We start from the raw sequence: 12,105 nt of genomic DNA, 5'->3' as shown, positions 1-12,105 counted from the left end.
CCTATACCTAACCTGCCTAACTACAAGTTGATCCAGAGGAAGGCAAAAAACCCCATCTGAAGCCTCTCTAATTTGCCTCAGAGGGGAAAAAATTCCTTCCTGACTCCAAGATGGCAATCGGACCAGTCCCTGTATCAACTTGTACTAAGAGCTATCTCCCATAACCGTGTATTCCCTCACTTGCTAAGAATCCATCCAGCCCCTTCTTAAAGCTATATAATGTATCAGCCAGTACGACTGATTCGGGGAGGGAATTCCACAACCTCACAGCTCTCACTGTAAAAAATCCTTTCCGAATATTTAAATGGAACCTCCCTTCTTCTAAACGGAGTGGGTGCCCTCGTGTCCGTTTGAAGGACCTACTGGTAAATAAAACATTAGAGAGGTTATTATATGATCCCCTTATATATTTATACATAGTTATCATGTCACCTCTTAAGCGCCTCTTCTCCAGTGTAAACAGACCCAACTTGGCCAGTCTTTCTTCATAACCGAGACTTTCCATACCCTTTACCAGCTTAGTTGCCCTTCTCTGGACCCTCTCTAGCTCAATAATGTCCCGTTTGAGCACTGGAGACCAAAACTGAACAGCATATTCTAGATGGGGCCTTACCAGTGCTCTGTAAAGGGGAAGAATAACCCCCTCCTCCCGTGAATCTATACCCCTTTTAATACAGCTCAGAACCTTGTTTGCCCTTGCAGCTGCTGCCTGGCATTGCTTGCTACAGCCAAGTTTATTATCTACAAGGACTCCAAGATCCTTCTCCATTATGGATTTGCCTAGTGCAGTCCCATTAAGGGTATACGGGGCTTGCATATTTTTACATCCCAGGTGCATGACCTTACATTTATCCACATTAAATCTCATCTGCCACTTAGCTGCCCAGATTGCCAGTTGGTCAAGATCCTGCTGCAGGGATGTCACATCCTGGATAGAATTGACTGGTCTGCAGAGTTTTGTGTCATCTGCAAACACTGATACATTACTCATAATACCCTCCCCTAAGTCATTTATGAACAAATTAAACAAAAGTGGACCCAGTACAGAACCCTGAGGGACCCCACTGAGAACCTTATTCCAAGTAGAGAATGTGCCATTAACAACCACCCTCTGTACCCGATCCTGTAGCCAGTTTTCTATCCATGTGCAAACGACTTCACTAAGACCAATAGACCTTAGCTTAGAAAGCAGTCGTTTGTGGGGAACGGTATCAAATGCTTTGGCAAAATCCAAATAGATTATATCTACTGCATCCCCACTGTCCAGCTTCTTACTTACCTCATCATAAAAAGCAATTAAATTGGTCTGACATGACCTGTCCTTCATAAAGCCATGCTGATTACTGCTCATAATGCCATTCTCCACTACATAATTTTGAATGTGATCCCTTAACAAGCCTTCAAATAACTTGCCCACCACGGATGTCAAACTTACAGGCCTATAATTGCCAGGCTGAGATCTTATTCCCTTTTTAAATATGGGAGTGACATTCGCCTTCTTCCAATCCCTAGGTACCATACCTGATGAAAGAGAGTCTGAGAATATCAGAAACAAGGGCCACTGCAGTTCTGCCCCTAGCTCTCTCAGTACCCGAGGGTGTATTCCATCTGGCCCAGGTGCCTTGTTTACATTTATCGTGTGTAACCCTTTAAGCACCATATCCTGTGCCAACCACTGTGTAGTTGGAGCTGAGGCAACAGTGAAGCTATTGGGTGAGACTTGGCCCACTGGCTCCTCTACTGTATACACAGAAGAAAAGAACTGGTTAAGCACATCTGCCTTTTCTGTATCCGCTGTAACCATATTGTTATTATAACTCAATGGGGCCACACCCTCAACCTGCATCTTTTTACTATTAATATACTTAAAAAACTTTTTGGGGTTAGTCTTGGCCTCGGCCGCGATGCGCTCCTCATTTTCTATCTTTGCCTTCCGGATTGCTGTTTTACAACACTTGTTATAGTGTTTATATTCATTAAACGCAGCTACTGTCCCCTCTGACTTATATTTCTTAAAAGCTTTCCTTTTTTTCCCTATTAACTTCTTTACCTCAGAGTTAAGCCACATAGGGTGATTCTTAACACTTCTACTTTTTCTTATTAATGGAATGAATTGAGAACAGTAATGATTTAATATCATTTTAAATGACAACCATTTCTGCTCTGTATTTTTATCAGAAAACATAATGCCCCAATCTATGCCCTGAAGCGCTGCCCTTAAGGAGCTAAAATTTGCCTTCCTAAAATTCAGTGTCTTTGTTGCCCCCGTGTAAATTTGTTTCCTGCACCAAACATCAAATGAAATAACATTATGGTCACTATTACCCAGGGGTTCAACAACTTGCACATTTGCTATACGTTCTGGGTCATTAGAGATCACTAGATCTAGTATAGCATTGTTCCTGGTTGGCTCCTCAACAACCTGTGACATAAAGTTGTCATGCAGCAAGTTTATAAACTTGTTCCCATTTACTGTCCTGGCAGTACTATTGCCCCAGTCAATATCAGGGTAATTAAAATCCCCCATTATTATCACTTGCCCCAAACTAGCAGCCTTTTCTATTTGCAACAGGAGCTGGGCCTCCTCCTCTTCGCTTACATTAGGGGGTCTATAGCATACCCCTACAATTAGCTTGGTAGATTCTTTACTATCTGTGAGAAGCTCAACCCATAAGGATTCAGCTCCCTCTGTTACCCCCATCACTTCCTCCTTAATATTTGCTTTTAAGTCGTGCTTAATGAACAGACACACTCCTCCTCCTTTCCTATTGCCCCTGTCCCTCCGAAACAATGTATACCCCCCAATATTAACAGCCCAGTCATGAGACTCATTCAACCAAGTTTCAGCAACACCAATCACATCATATTTCCGCTCCAACGCCAGTACCTCCAGCTCTCCCATTTTACCAGTCAGACTCCTTGCATTGGTAAACATACATTTAATACTGGTTCCGGCGTGAGAATGACGTGTAAACAACTTATGGGCCTCCCTGCCATTATCAGTATCCCGAAGCAAGTCTCCTCCCCCAATTTTCCTTACTATGCCCACTACCTCATCTATCCTGTCTACCACAGAATTTCCCGCTGCACCCTCCCCCCCCACTCCTAGTTTAAAATCTCCTCCAACCCTCTAGCCATCTTTTCCCCCAAAGCAGCTGCCCCATCATCATTGAGGTGCAGCCCATCCCTGGCAAAGAGCCTGTAGTTTCAAACGCCTTTTTTGTTTTAAACGCCTGCTATACACTTAAATTTACATGCAACACTTTAGATTACATGCAACACTCGCTAGCAGCTCCCAAACTCGCTGTGCAGTCAGAAACTTATTGAGGTTCAAACCAAACAGCCAAATGTCTGTTGAGAATTTACCAGATTTACTCCACCCCCTTAATTAGTATGCTCAATCAGCCAGGTAGCACTTACAAGTCACACAGCAGTTAGTTAATTGCACTTACTTTCTCCTTTCAACCAGCACTCCCAGCATGCACAGTAAACCCCAAACGCCTTTTTTGTTTTAAACGCCTGCTATACACTTAAATTTACATGCAACACTTTAGATTACATGCAAAACTCGCTAGCAGCTCCCAAACTCGCTGTGCAGTCAGAAACTTATTGAGGTTCAAACCAAACAGCCAAATGTCTGTTGAGAATTTACCAGATTTACTCCACCCCCTTAATTAGTATGCTCAATCAGCCAGGTAGCACTTACAAGTCACACAGCAGTTAGTTAATTGCACTTACTTTCTCCTTTCAACCAGCACTCCCAGCATGCACAGTAAACCCCAAACGCCTTTTTTGTTTTAAACGCCTGCTATACACTTAAATTTACATGCAACACTTTAGATTACATGCAAAACTCGCTAGCAGCTCCCAAACTCGCTGTGCAGTCAGAAACTTATTGAGGTTCAAACCACCTCAATAGTGGGGCTCAGAGTGGGCCTTTTAATCTGCTGGACAACTTGAGCTAAATGTATTTTTAATAGCAATGGATTTAAAAGAATACATATTATGTGTAAGGAAATTGCACAGTGGTGTATGCATCAAAATTATAAAAATACATGGAATAGGGTTGTAACAGCAGACCCAACAGAAACTGGAGGATCTAGAATAACAGAGGTTGGGCACTCAGTGATACACTGTTTAACACATATGTGCAATACAGCTTATTTTTCCTAAATGTTTGGATGGCAGTGCTACACATGCACAGACACAAGTAAGCCCTTCTAGGGAAGGTGATATTTACAGGGCACCCTTTAGGCGTTGCACCTACAGGCTCCCTCACTTTAAAAGGCATGCACAATAGTGTTATTGATGTTGCATGCACAACTGACAACAACTCAGCTTGTACTTCATTTATTAAAGGGCCACAAGTTTTGCTCTCGTGCTGCACTTGCAATTTTTGTGGCGACAGCAATTGTGCAGGTATTCTAGGAAAGAATATTGCACTGTGGATAAGTAAAAACAGCAAATAGAACATTTTTCTCCCAGCCTAAGAGTCTGTTAACTAAACTGTGACAGGTGACAATGAGCACATAATAATGCCAGATTGATAACTTACATTGGTATGAATTTTTTGGGTACCCATGCTATATAAGCCGCTTTGCATGGTTTACTGAAATAAAGTGTCAGAATTATAACCAAATCATGCCAAAATTTGTCAGTTTCTATCACCATCTAAACAGTGTCATTGTGTGAAATAATAGAGGGTAAGCTGTCATGTTGGAGAACACGCACCCACCAGCAAAAAGGATAATACATATATCCAGGCCTGGACTGGCAATGTGGATTAAGGCAAATGCCAAAGTAAATTCTGTAAAATGACATAGTCACTATTTATTGGGCTAGTGGGGGGCTCTTTGGGCCTCTGTGTGCTTAAATTGTCAGGGCCTATTTTGAATCCCAATCAGGTCCTGCCCTTATATAACTGTATTATTAGTGAATTCACTGGTAATTCTTGTAAAATGAAAATAATTGATTTACTAGCAATATTTAATTGTAAAAGTACAGTGATAAACTTGTAAGACTGGATAAGCAAGGGCAGGTAGTGCAAAACCAACCCAAAACATTGCACTGCTGCAACCACGGCTTACTAAAGTAAATTTTGGAGCTTTACAAAATGCAGTCTTAATGAGTGGTGAAATCTTTTCCTTGTGACACTCTCTCATAAATTAACCCTTTAGACTCTTCATGAAAAGGTAGCTGGAAAAACAAAGGTATGTAAAGTTATGTTTTTTTTTGATGAAAATTAAGATACTAAAAATGAAACCCACATGCACCTTGCTAGAATACAGGATACAATACCAGTCACATGTCATTTTGTTGGGCACCAAGCTTAGGGCAGCCTGTTGGATTGCTGGTAGTACTATAATTACACTTTCCTGACTAATTATCCAACATTTGTTCAGCTTACAGAACCACATAAGAAACAGGCATATATATTAGTTATTAGTGAGCTGGAGTTCAGCAACAACCAGAAAGACACAAGTCTATGGGATAGGTACAATCCCCTCCTGTCACACTCTGTGCTACTATGAAAATGGGAGGGAGATGAGTGAGTGGAAAGGAGGAGGAAAAGGGGAAGGAGGAGGGGAGAGGAAGAGGAAAGGGGAGTAGGAGGAAATCACAACCTAAAGCAACCCACCTCTTTCTCTCCCGATAGACCTGAGTGCCTGATCCCAGATTCCGCCCCCTGCCTCCCCTCTCCCCCCAACACGGGGAGCATCTGCGCTCTGCCAGGAAAGCCTGACACAGGGGCTGATTGTTCAGCAGAGCAAGGAGAGTGGGGGAAAGGGGGACAGTGCAGGGACTCCAACATTTACCCAATTCTCTCTGCCCAAAGGGATATTACAGTTGCCAGTGCCCCAGAGGAATGGGGGAGTGAGTTGCACAAGGTAAGAGAGCAGTGTTTCTTTGCCATTTGATTTAGCTTGCACCGTTGCTGGAAATTCCCTCTGTGCTTCCACCATCCACTCCCTCTTGTGCTTTGTATGTACTTCTATTACTAATGCACACTGCATATCCTAACGCACTTCCACCCCCCCCTACAGACTCAGTACCCCCTGTCCCTTCCAATCATGCTCACCCCCTTACACATACACCTCACTGCCATGCACCACTATTGTATTATTGTATAGGAAATGCCATGTGTGTGTATGTGTATATAATATATATATGTATGTGTGTGTGTGTATATAATATATATATATATATATATATATATATATATATATGTGTGTGTGCAGAGCAGTGGGATGGCAGTGATGGATTCCCATCTTGCCAAGCAAGGAATGAAGATGAATTCCATGGTAGGAAGTGTAGATAAGATGGGAGCTGTGACAAGCCACTCAAACACACCATGCATCTCGGTAGTCGCAATTTATTCACTGCTAATGAGGGGCATAAGACAGAGTATACATTTTCACACTGCCTTACTGTTTATCCATTCTTGTTTTTATTTTATGTCAGTTCAAAACCATTGTAGAGCTAAAAATATCTCTCTAGTGTCATTTTTTTATATATGAATATGCATGGAATTATGTGGTTGTCTGTACTGTATGTCTGTACTGTATATTTATAGATTCGCAGAACATATATGACTCTTTGTCTGCTTAGGCTTTTATAGATAGATAGATATAGATATCTGGGATAAATATAAATTGAGACCCCCATGGGCAAGTCTGTGTATCATAGCAAGGCAGTGATCCTGTTACCCCTTTTCAGAACCGGGGGCTGGTGGTCAGTCACCTTGCATCTTACTGTAGGGACACTGTGCCCTGTAATTTTTGGTAACCATTACATGACAGGTGTGTGTTTTCTTGAGTTTAGTAGTAGTTCTTATTACATAGGATGACCCCAGGGAAGGGGGGAAGTCAACATTAAGATATATATATTCAGGATTCAGCCTTTTTCAGCTGGATTGGGGCGAATCCACGCTCCTGTCCGAACCAAATCTTTAAAATCACTTGACTTTTTGTCACATAAACACAGAAGTTGAAAATTTTTCGTTGCACATGCAGCCCTCTTTAATGCTTCCATATCCTAATTTGCATGTGCAAATTAGGATTCGATTCCGGATTTGGCCGAATCTTTCGGCCAAATCCGGAATCAAAGGATTTGGAGTTCAGTCAAATCCAAAAATACTGTATTCAGTGTGTATATATATATATATATATATATATATATATATATATATATATATATATATATAACAAGAACAAACGGAGCACACCCTATAGAAGTTCAAATGCCCAGGGTGCTAGCAAAAAAATATAAAGCTAGAAAGTAAGCTGCACACACCAGGACTTGACAAAAATAACAAATTTATTTAAGGAAAGAGATCCAACGTTTCGAGCACTGACTGTGCTCTTCCTCAGGGGAAGAGCACAGTTAGTGCTCGAAACGTTGGATCTCTTTCCTTAAATAAATTTGTTATTTTTGTCAAGTCCTGGTGTGTACAGCTTACTTTCTTGCTATATATATATATATATATATATATATATATATATATATATATATATATATATACACAACCTTGTTGTTGACTGGAAGGGACATCCCATGCTCGCATATGGGAAGGAGAATCCACATACATTAAAGACTTTCATGTCATTCTAATCTGAACCATGGGTTTATTCTGGATTATAGTTGCCAAGAATTGACAATTAGATTTATAAACTATGATATGCTCTGTGCTCTTTTGATATACTCAAGTGCGCTATAATTAAAATTGAAATAACCAAGCATGTCTTCCATCTAGGGATGCACCTAAGCCGAGTCTTTTTCAGCAGGATTGTGTGAAAGTGTCTGGCTGAACCAAATTGATACCCTTGAAATCATGTAACTTTTTATCAATTAAACAAGAAAATCTCAATTGTTTTCTCACATGCTATACATGTTTTACACCTTCCTTACCCTGTTTGGCGTATACAAATTTGTGTTTCAGAGCTGGTCCAGGATTCAGCCAAATCCCAAAACAGTGGATTTAATGCATCTCTGCTTTCACCTGTATGGGCCATCACCTGTATAGGCCATTTTTTTTTTTTTTTTTTTTAAACAACCACTGATGTGATATCTTTCTAGGAAGCTGCAAATAACAGATGTGTTACATACACTTTTTTTTTCTTTACTGTAGTACATTTGCATGGCTACCCCTTTGTCAGTATATAGAACAGTACCATTTTGTGAATTCTTGTTTCATTTTGTTACTTGCATAGTTTGCCATATTTATCTCAATACTCCTTTGCAAATCCATCCTGTGTTCACCTCTTAGGACATATTATGGCCAGGTTAGTGCTACACTGATGGCTTATGCTAAAATGTGGCTCACTGCATATTTATTATATTATAAAAAAGTGGTGGTAAATTGCCACAGTGGAGGGATATATATACATGTATATTGAATACAAACGCTTATATTATAACAGTGTCAATAATACTTGTGTAAAACCTGCATGTATTGCTTACCTATTGGTGTCAGTTGGTTACACTCATTTAGATTGTAAACCTTGCAGGAAAGGGACCTTTTCCCTCTTTGGTATTTTAACACCTGGCACTTCACTCTTGATAACTGCATCTATTTAAATTATATATGGTTTTATTACTCATTTCATTGCACTTTTGTTCTCCCAGATCAAAAGGCAACCTGGAAATGAAGGATCTACAAGGTTGACAGAACTGTGCTATTATTTTGGAGTTTGTGATTTTTCACTGGGTGGTTTTTAAACTGTTAATGTATTGTAACAAAGAGTTTTACAGGCAGAATGCCTTCATACAAGCCATAAACTCCTTTGGTTGCTGCTGAGTGATTTTTAAAGGGTTAATGTATTGTAAGAAAGGTTTTTACAGGCAGAATGCCTTCATACAAGCAAAAGAATTCTTTCGTCACTGGGACTGCAATGGCTACTACAATTTTGACTTTTAATATATTTTATATAATTGCTGTTGGTGGAGCTTGTCAGTTAGTTTACAATATTTGTATCACATGTGGATTATTTCACAGCATGGGACTGCTTTTAGTTTTTTAGTGAGGTGCTGGGAGGTATTGTTGCTGGAACCAAAAAATAACAGCATCAGCAAAATTTATTGGAATGCTGCATGCTAAGCCTTGTTCTGTCTAGTGACAGCCTGTCAATAGACAGGACAAGGCGCATCACAGTGATTCCCTTGCACCTTAAATGGGGGTAGATTTCTAGTACTCGAGTCCACCTCTTATGGACCAAATAACTGCAAAAAATCTCCATTTGCTATTGAATGGAGAATCTATTTCCAGGCACTCACCTGACGATTTCTGTTTCCTAGCTGCCAAACAACAAAACTCCATCTTGCTTTATGGCAGAGATCTGTAAACTGTACCAGGATATGATAAAAAACATTTGTCAGAGTGACTCATAAAGATTTACTACATTGCTGCTTGCTATGCCTGTATCTGGATTAATAGAGTGAACGTGATAAAGAAGCTTAAACTGGCAATACTATGGCCAATATAAGCTTTTTACATAGCTGCTGACTTAGCCCTTTTTTTAGCCTAATATGGTAGCCCATTGGCCACATATGTGGCCAAATCAACGGCATGTATGACCAAATATGTAGCCAAAAATCCACCCTATATTTATAGGTTGGGTAAAAAATCCTGTTGGGCAAGGACCATATCAAACTATTAATGAAGTCCTCTCTTGACAGGTCTGCATAGATCCTTATTATGGTGTATTTGTTGGCCCTGAGGGTCACATAATGAGATCAACTGATCTGGCCCTCCATGTGGTTGGCCGTATCGGGGAAAGATTAGCTTGTTTGGTAACCACGGCAAAATAGCAGATCTGTATATGCTTAGCTTTATAAACTCTAGAAACATGTGAACTATGAACCTCAAATGTAACAAAAATAGTACTTGCTTGTAAAAAGAAAATATATTGTATTATTATTATTATTATAAAAGGGGGTAATTTATATAATTATGGTATCCCTTCAAGTGCATTAAAAGATAAACTCTTCTGTTAGTTTAAAATATAAACTAGACAGTATACAGTAATAGCATGTGTGTTGTCTCTGGCTAGCCATTCATGTACAGGAGATCATCAGTTCTGAACAAAGAGCCTAAAGGTGGCCATACACATACTGATTTTATTGTACATATGTGATATTTAAGTATCTATGGTGCGTTTTTGGTGGGAGACGAGTTAAAATCTCGTTGATCGGGCAGGACGGAAATTTCTACCTCCATATCTGATGATTCAGCTCCTGATGTTCATGGAGTGGACAAATGATCCTATGACCAACAGCTGAAAGATTGTAAATATAATGTGTATGACTATGTGACACAGGTAGTTATTTCTCTGAGTAACAGCGATTAAACAAATGCAAACTGCTGTGTGTGACATCTACTGACTATAAGGGCAATGACACACAGTGCATTTTGTCACACAAGTTTTATCTCAGCTGCAGAACCTAGAAAATAACCTTTTAGTTTGGGATACTGAGAATCGCCTCTGCTAAATCACTCATATCGCGTAATTGCTCAAAAATGTGTACAAAGGCATTTTTGAGAGATTATGTGATTTAAATGTTTGTGCAGAGGCAATTCTCCGGCATTTTGTAGCGTTGACAAAACACAATGTACGTCGTTGCACTAAGGGTAATAGCATTTGGGGCTGTTTCAGGTCCTTGTCAAGAAGGCATCCATATGGTTTGTCAGGTAACTATTGCCTGTTAAGCATTTGTAGGCATTGATCTTTGAGGGCTGATGCGAGCCCTTTGAGTTGCCCAAAAAATGTGGCACTTGAGGGGTGTGTCAATATAAAAGAAATCATAATTCTAAGCAATTTTCCAATTGAATATATTCAAATGTTTTAGTGCTTTAATGTTATTTGTAAATGTAATTGCTATTGAAAGCAGCATTTGCTTAACTTCTGGTTATGACTTTTTAAATAATGTTGCAAAAGCCAGTCTTCTGTGAGACAGGTCTGTCAATCTGCTGGCTTGTATAACATTGTTTCAAAAGCCAAAGCCACCAGGGCAGAGAATAGAAAGGAGCAGACACAAATTGTATTTAATCACAATTATATATATATATATATATATATATATACACAAGAAAACACATTACAGATTTGTAATGAATGTGTATTGCAAGGTTGCTTAGAATGATGTTTTCTTTTATTAGGAAAAAAAATTTTGGGTTGACTTGTCCTTTAAAAACAGTCCTGTGTGATATAACCCTAGTGAGAAGAATTTTAATTATTGCCTGCATTAGTGTATTTTTGGATGGTAGTTATGGAAAAATGTTAGTACACATGATGGGGCTTACTGATGAAAATAGGTGCTAAACTACACAGGTACAGTTGCCAATAGCAACCTATAAGCACTTAATTTAACAGTCTAGTACAAGTTAGAAATGCCTGGTTGCTATAGACAACTGCGCTTGGTCATTTTAGCAGCTCTGTTTGTAAATAAGCTATTGGCAAGTGAACTACAGCTAAAAGGCTAACTAGGCCTAGGGTGATGTTTTCTGTGAATGCCTTACTGTAAGGTGTCAGTGTATGTATTTATATATGTGTATAATACTCTGTAACAATAATCTCTGTAACATTATGTCATGTCTTGAACTAAGGCAAGGCCCAGGACTGTGGCACTCAAGTAAGATTATTGGCCCAAGAGTAGGAGTACTAGGAAGTCCCATGTGCCAGTCTTAGTGCTGATTCTAACTGGGCATCATGGAAAGTGTTCCTTTATCATTCTCTGATTTGCTTCTTAGGGACAGATCATGAACAGATTGATATGTGGGCACTACAGTAATGGCTGAGTTCCTATTATTATTATTATTATCATCTTTTACTATATAGTGCCAACACATTTAGACAGCTTTTAATTCTCATCTGTCCCTGCCCCAGTGAAGCCTACAATCTTGGGGCCAATCATGTTTTCACAATAGTCAATTTAATCAGGAGCCAATTAACCAGCCTCTACCTGGAAGAAAACCGCGCAGACTCTGTAGTTTAGCATTAATTTGTAAAGATGGAAGCTGCCACATAGCTTACCATAGTAAATGCATTCTTTATAGGCTTCAGTAAAATAAAGCATTGTATTCTAGATGGTGCTGCTCTAGTATAGCGT

At 39.6% G+C, this 12,105-nt stretch overlaps 1 protein-coding gene across 1 annotated transcript in view; it reads left to right on the top strand.

The window, feature by feature from the left end:
- Window positions 1-5,592: 5,592 nt before the first annotated feature.
- Window positions 5,593-12,105, top strand: part of tcf20 (transcription factor 20 (AR1)) — a 76,832-nt gene continuing 70,319 nt past the window's right edge. The window contains exon 1 of the mRNA XM_002934714.5: window positions 5,593-5,888. The gene's annotated coding sequence lies outside the window, so the exon portion shown is untranslated. The remainder of the gene's footprint in view (window positions 5,889-12,105) is intronic.

The sequence above is a fragment of the Xenopus tropicalis genome, chromosome 4 (assembly GCF_000004195.4).
Source record: "Xenopus tropicalis strain Nigerian chromosome 4, UCB_Xtro_10.0, whole genome shotgun sequence".
Classification (NCBI taxonomy): domain Eukaryota; kingdom Metazoa; phylum Chordata; class Amphibia; order Anura; family Pipidae; genus Xenopus; species Xenopus tropicalis.
This window is presented reverse-complemented; position numbering and strand designations above follow the sequence as displayed.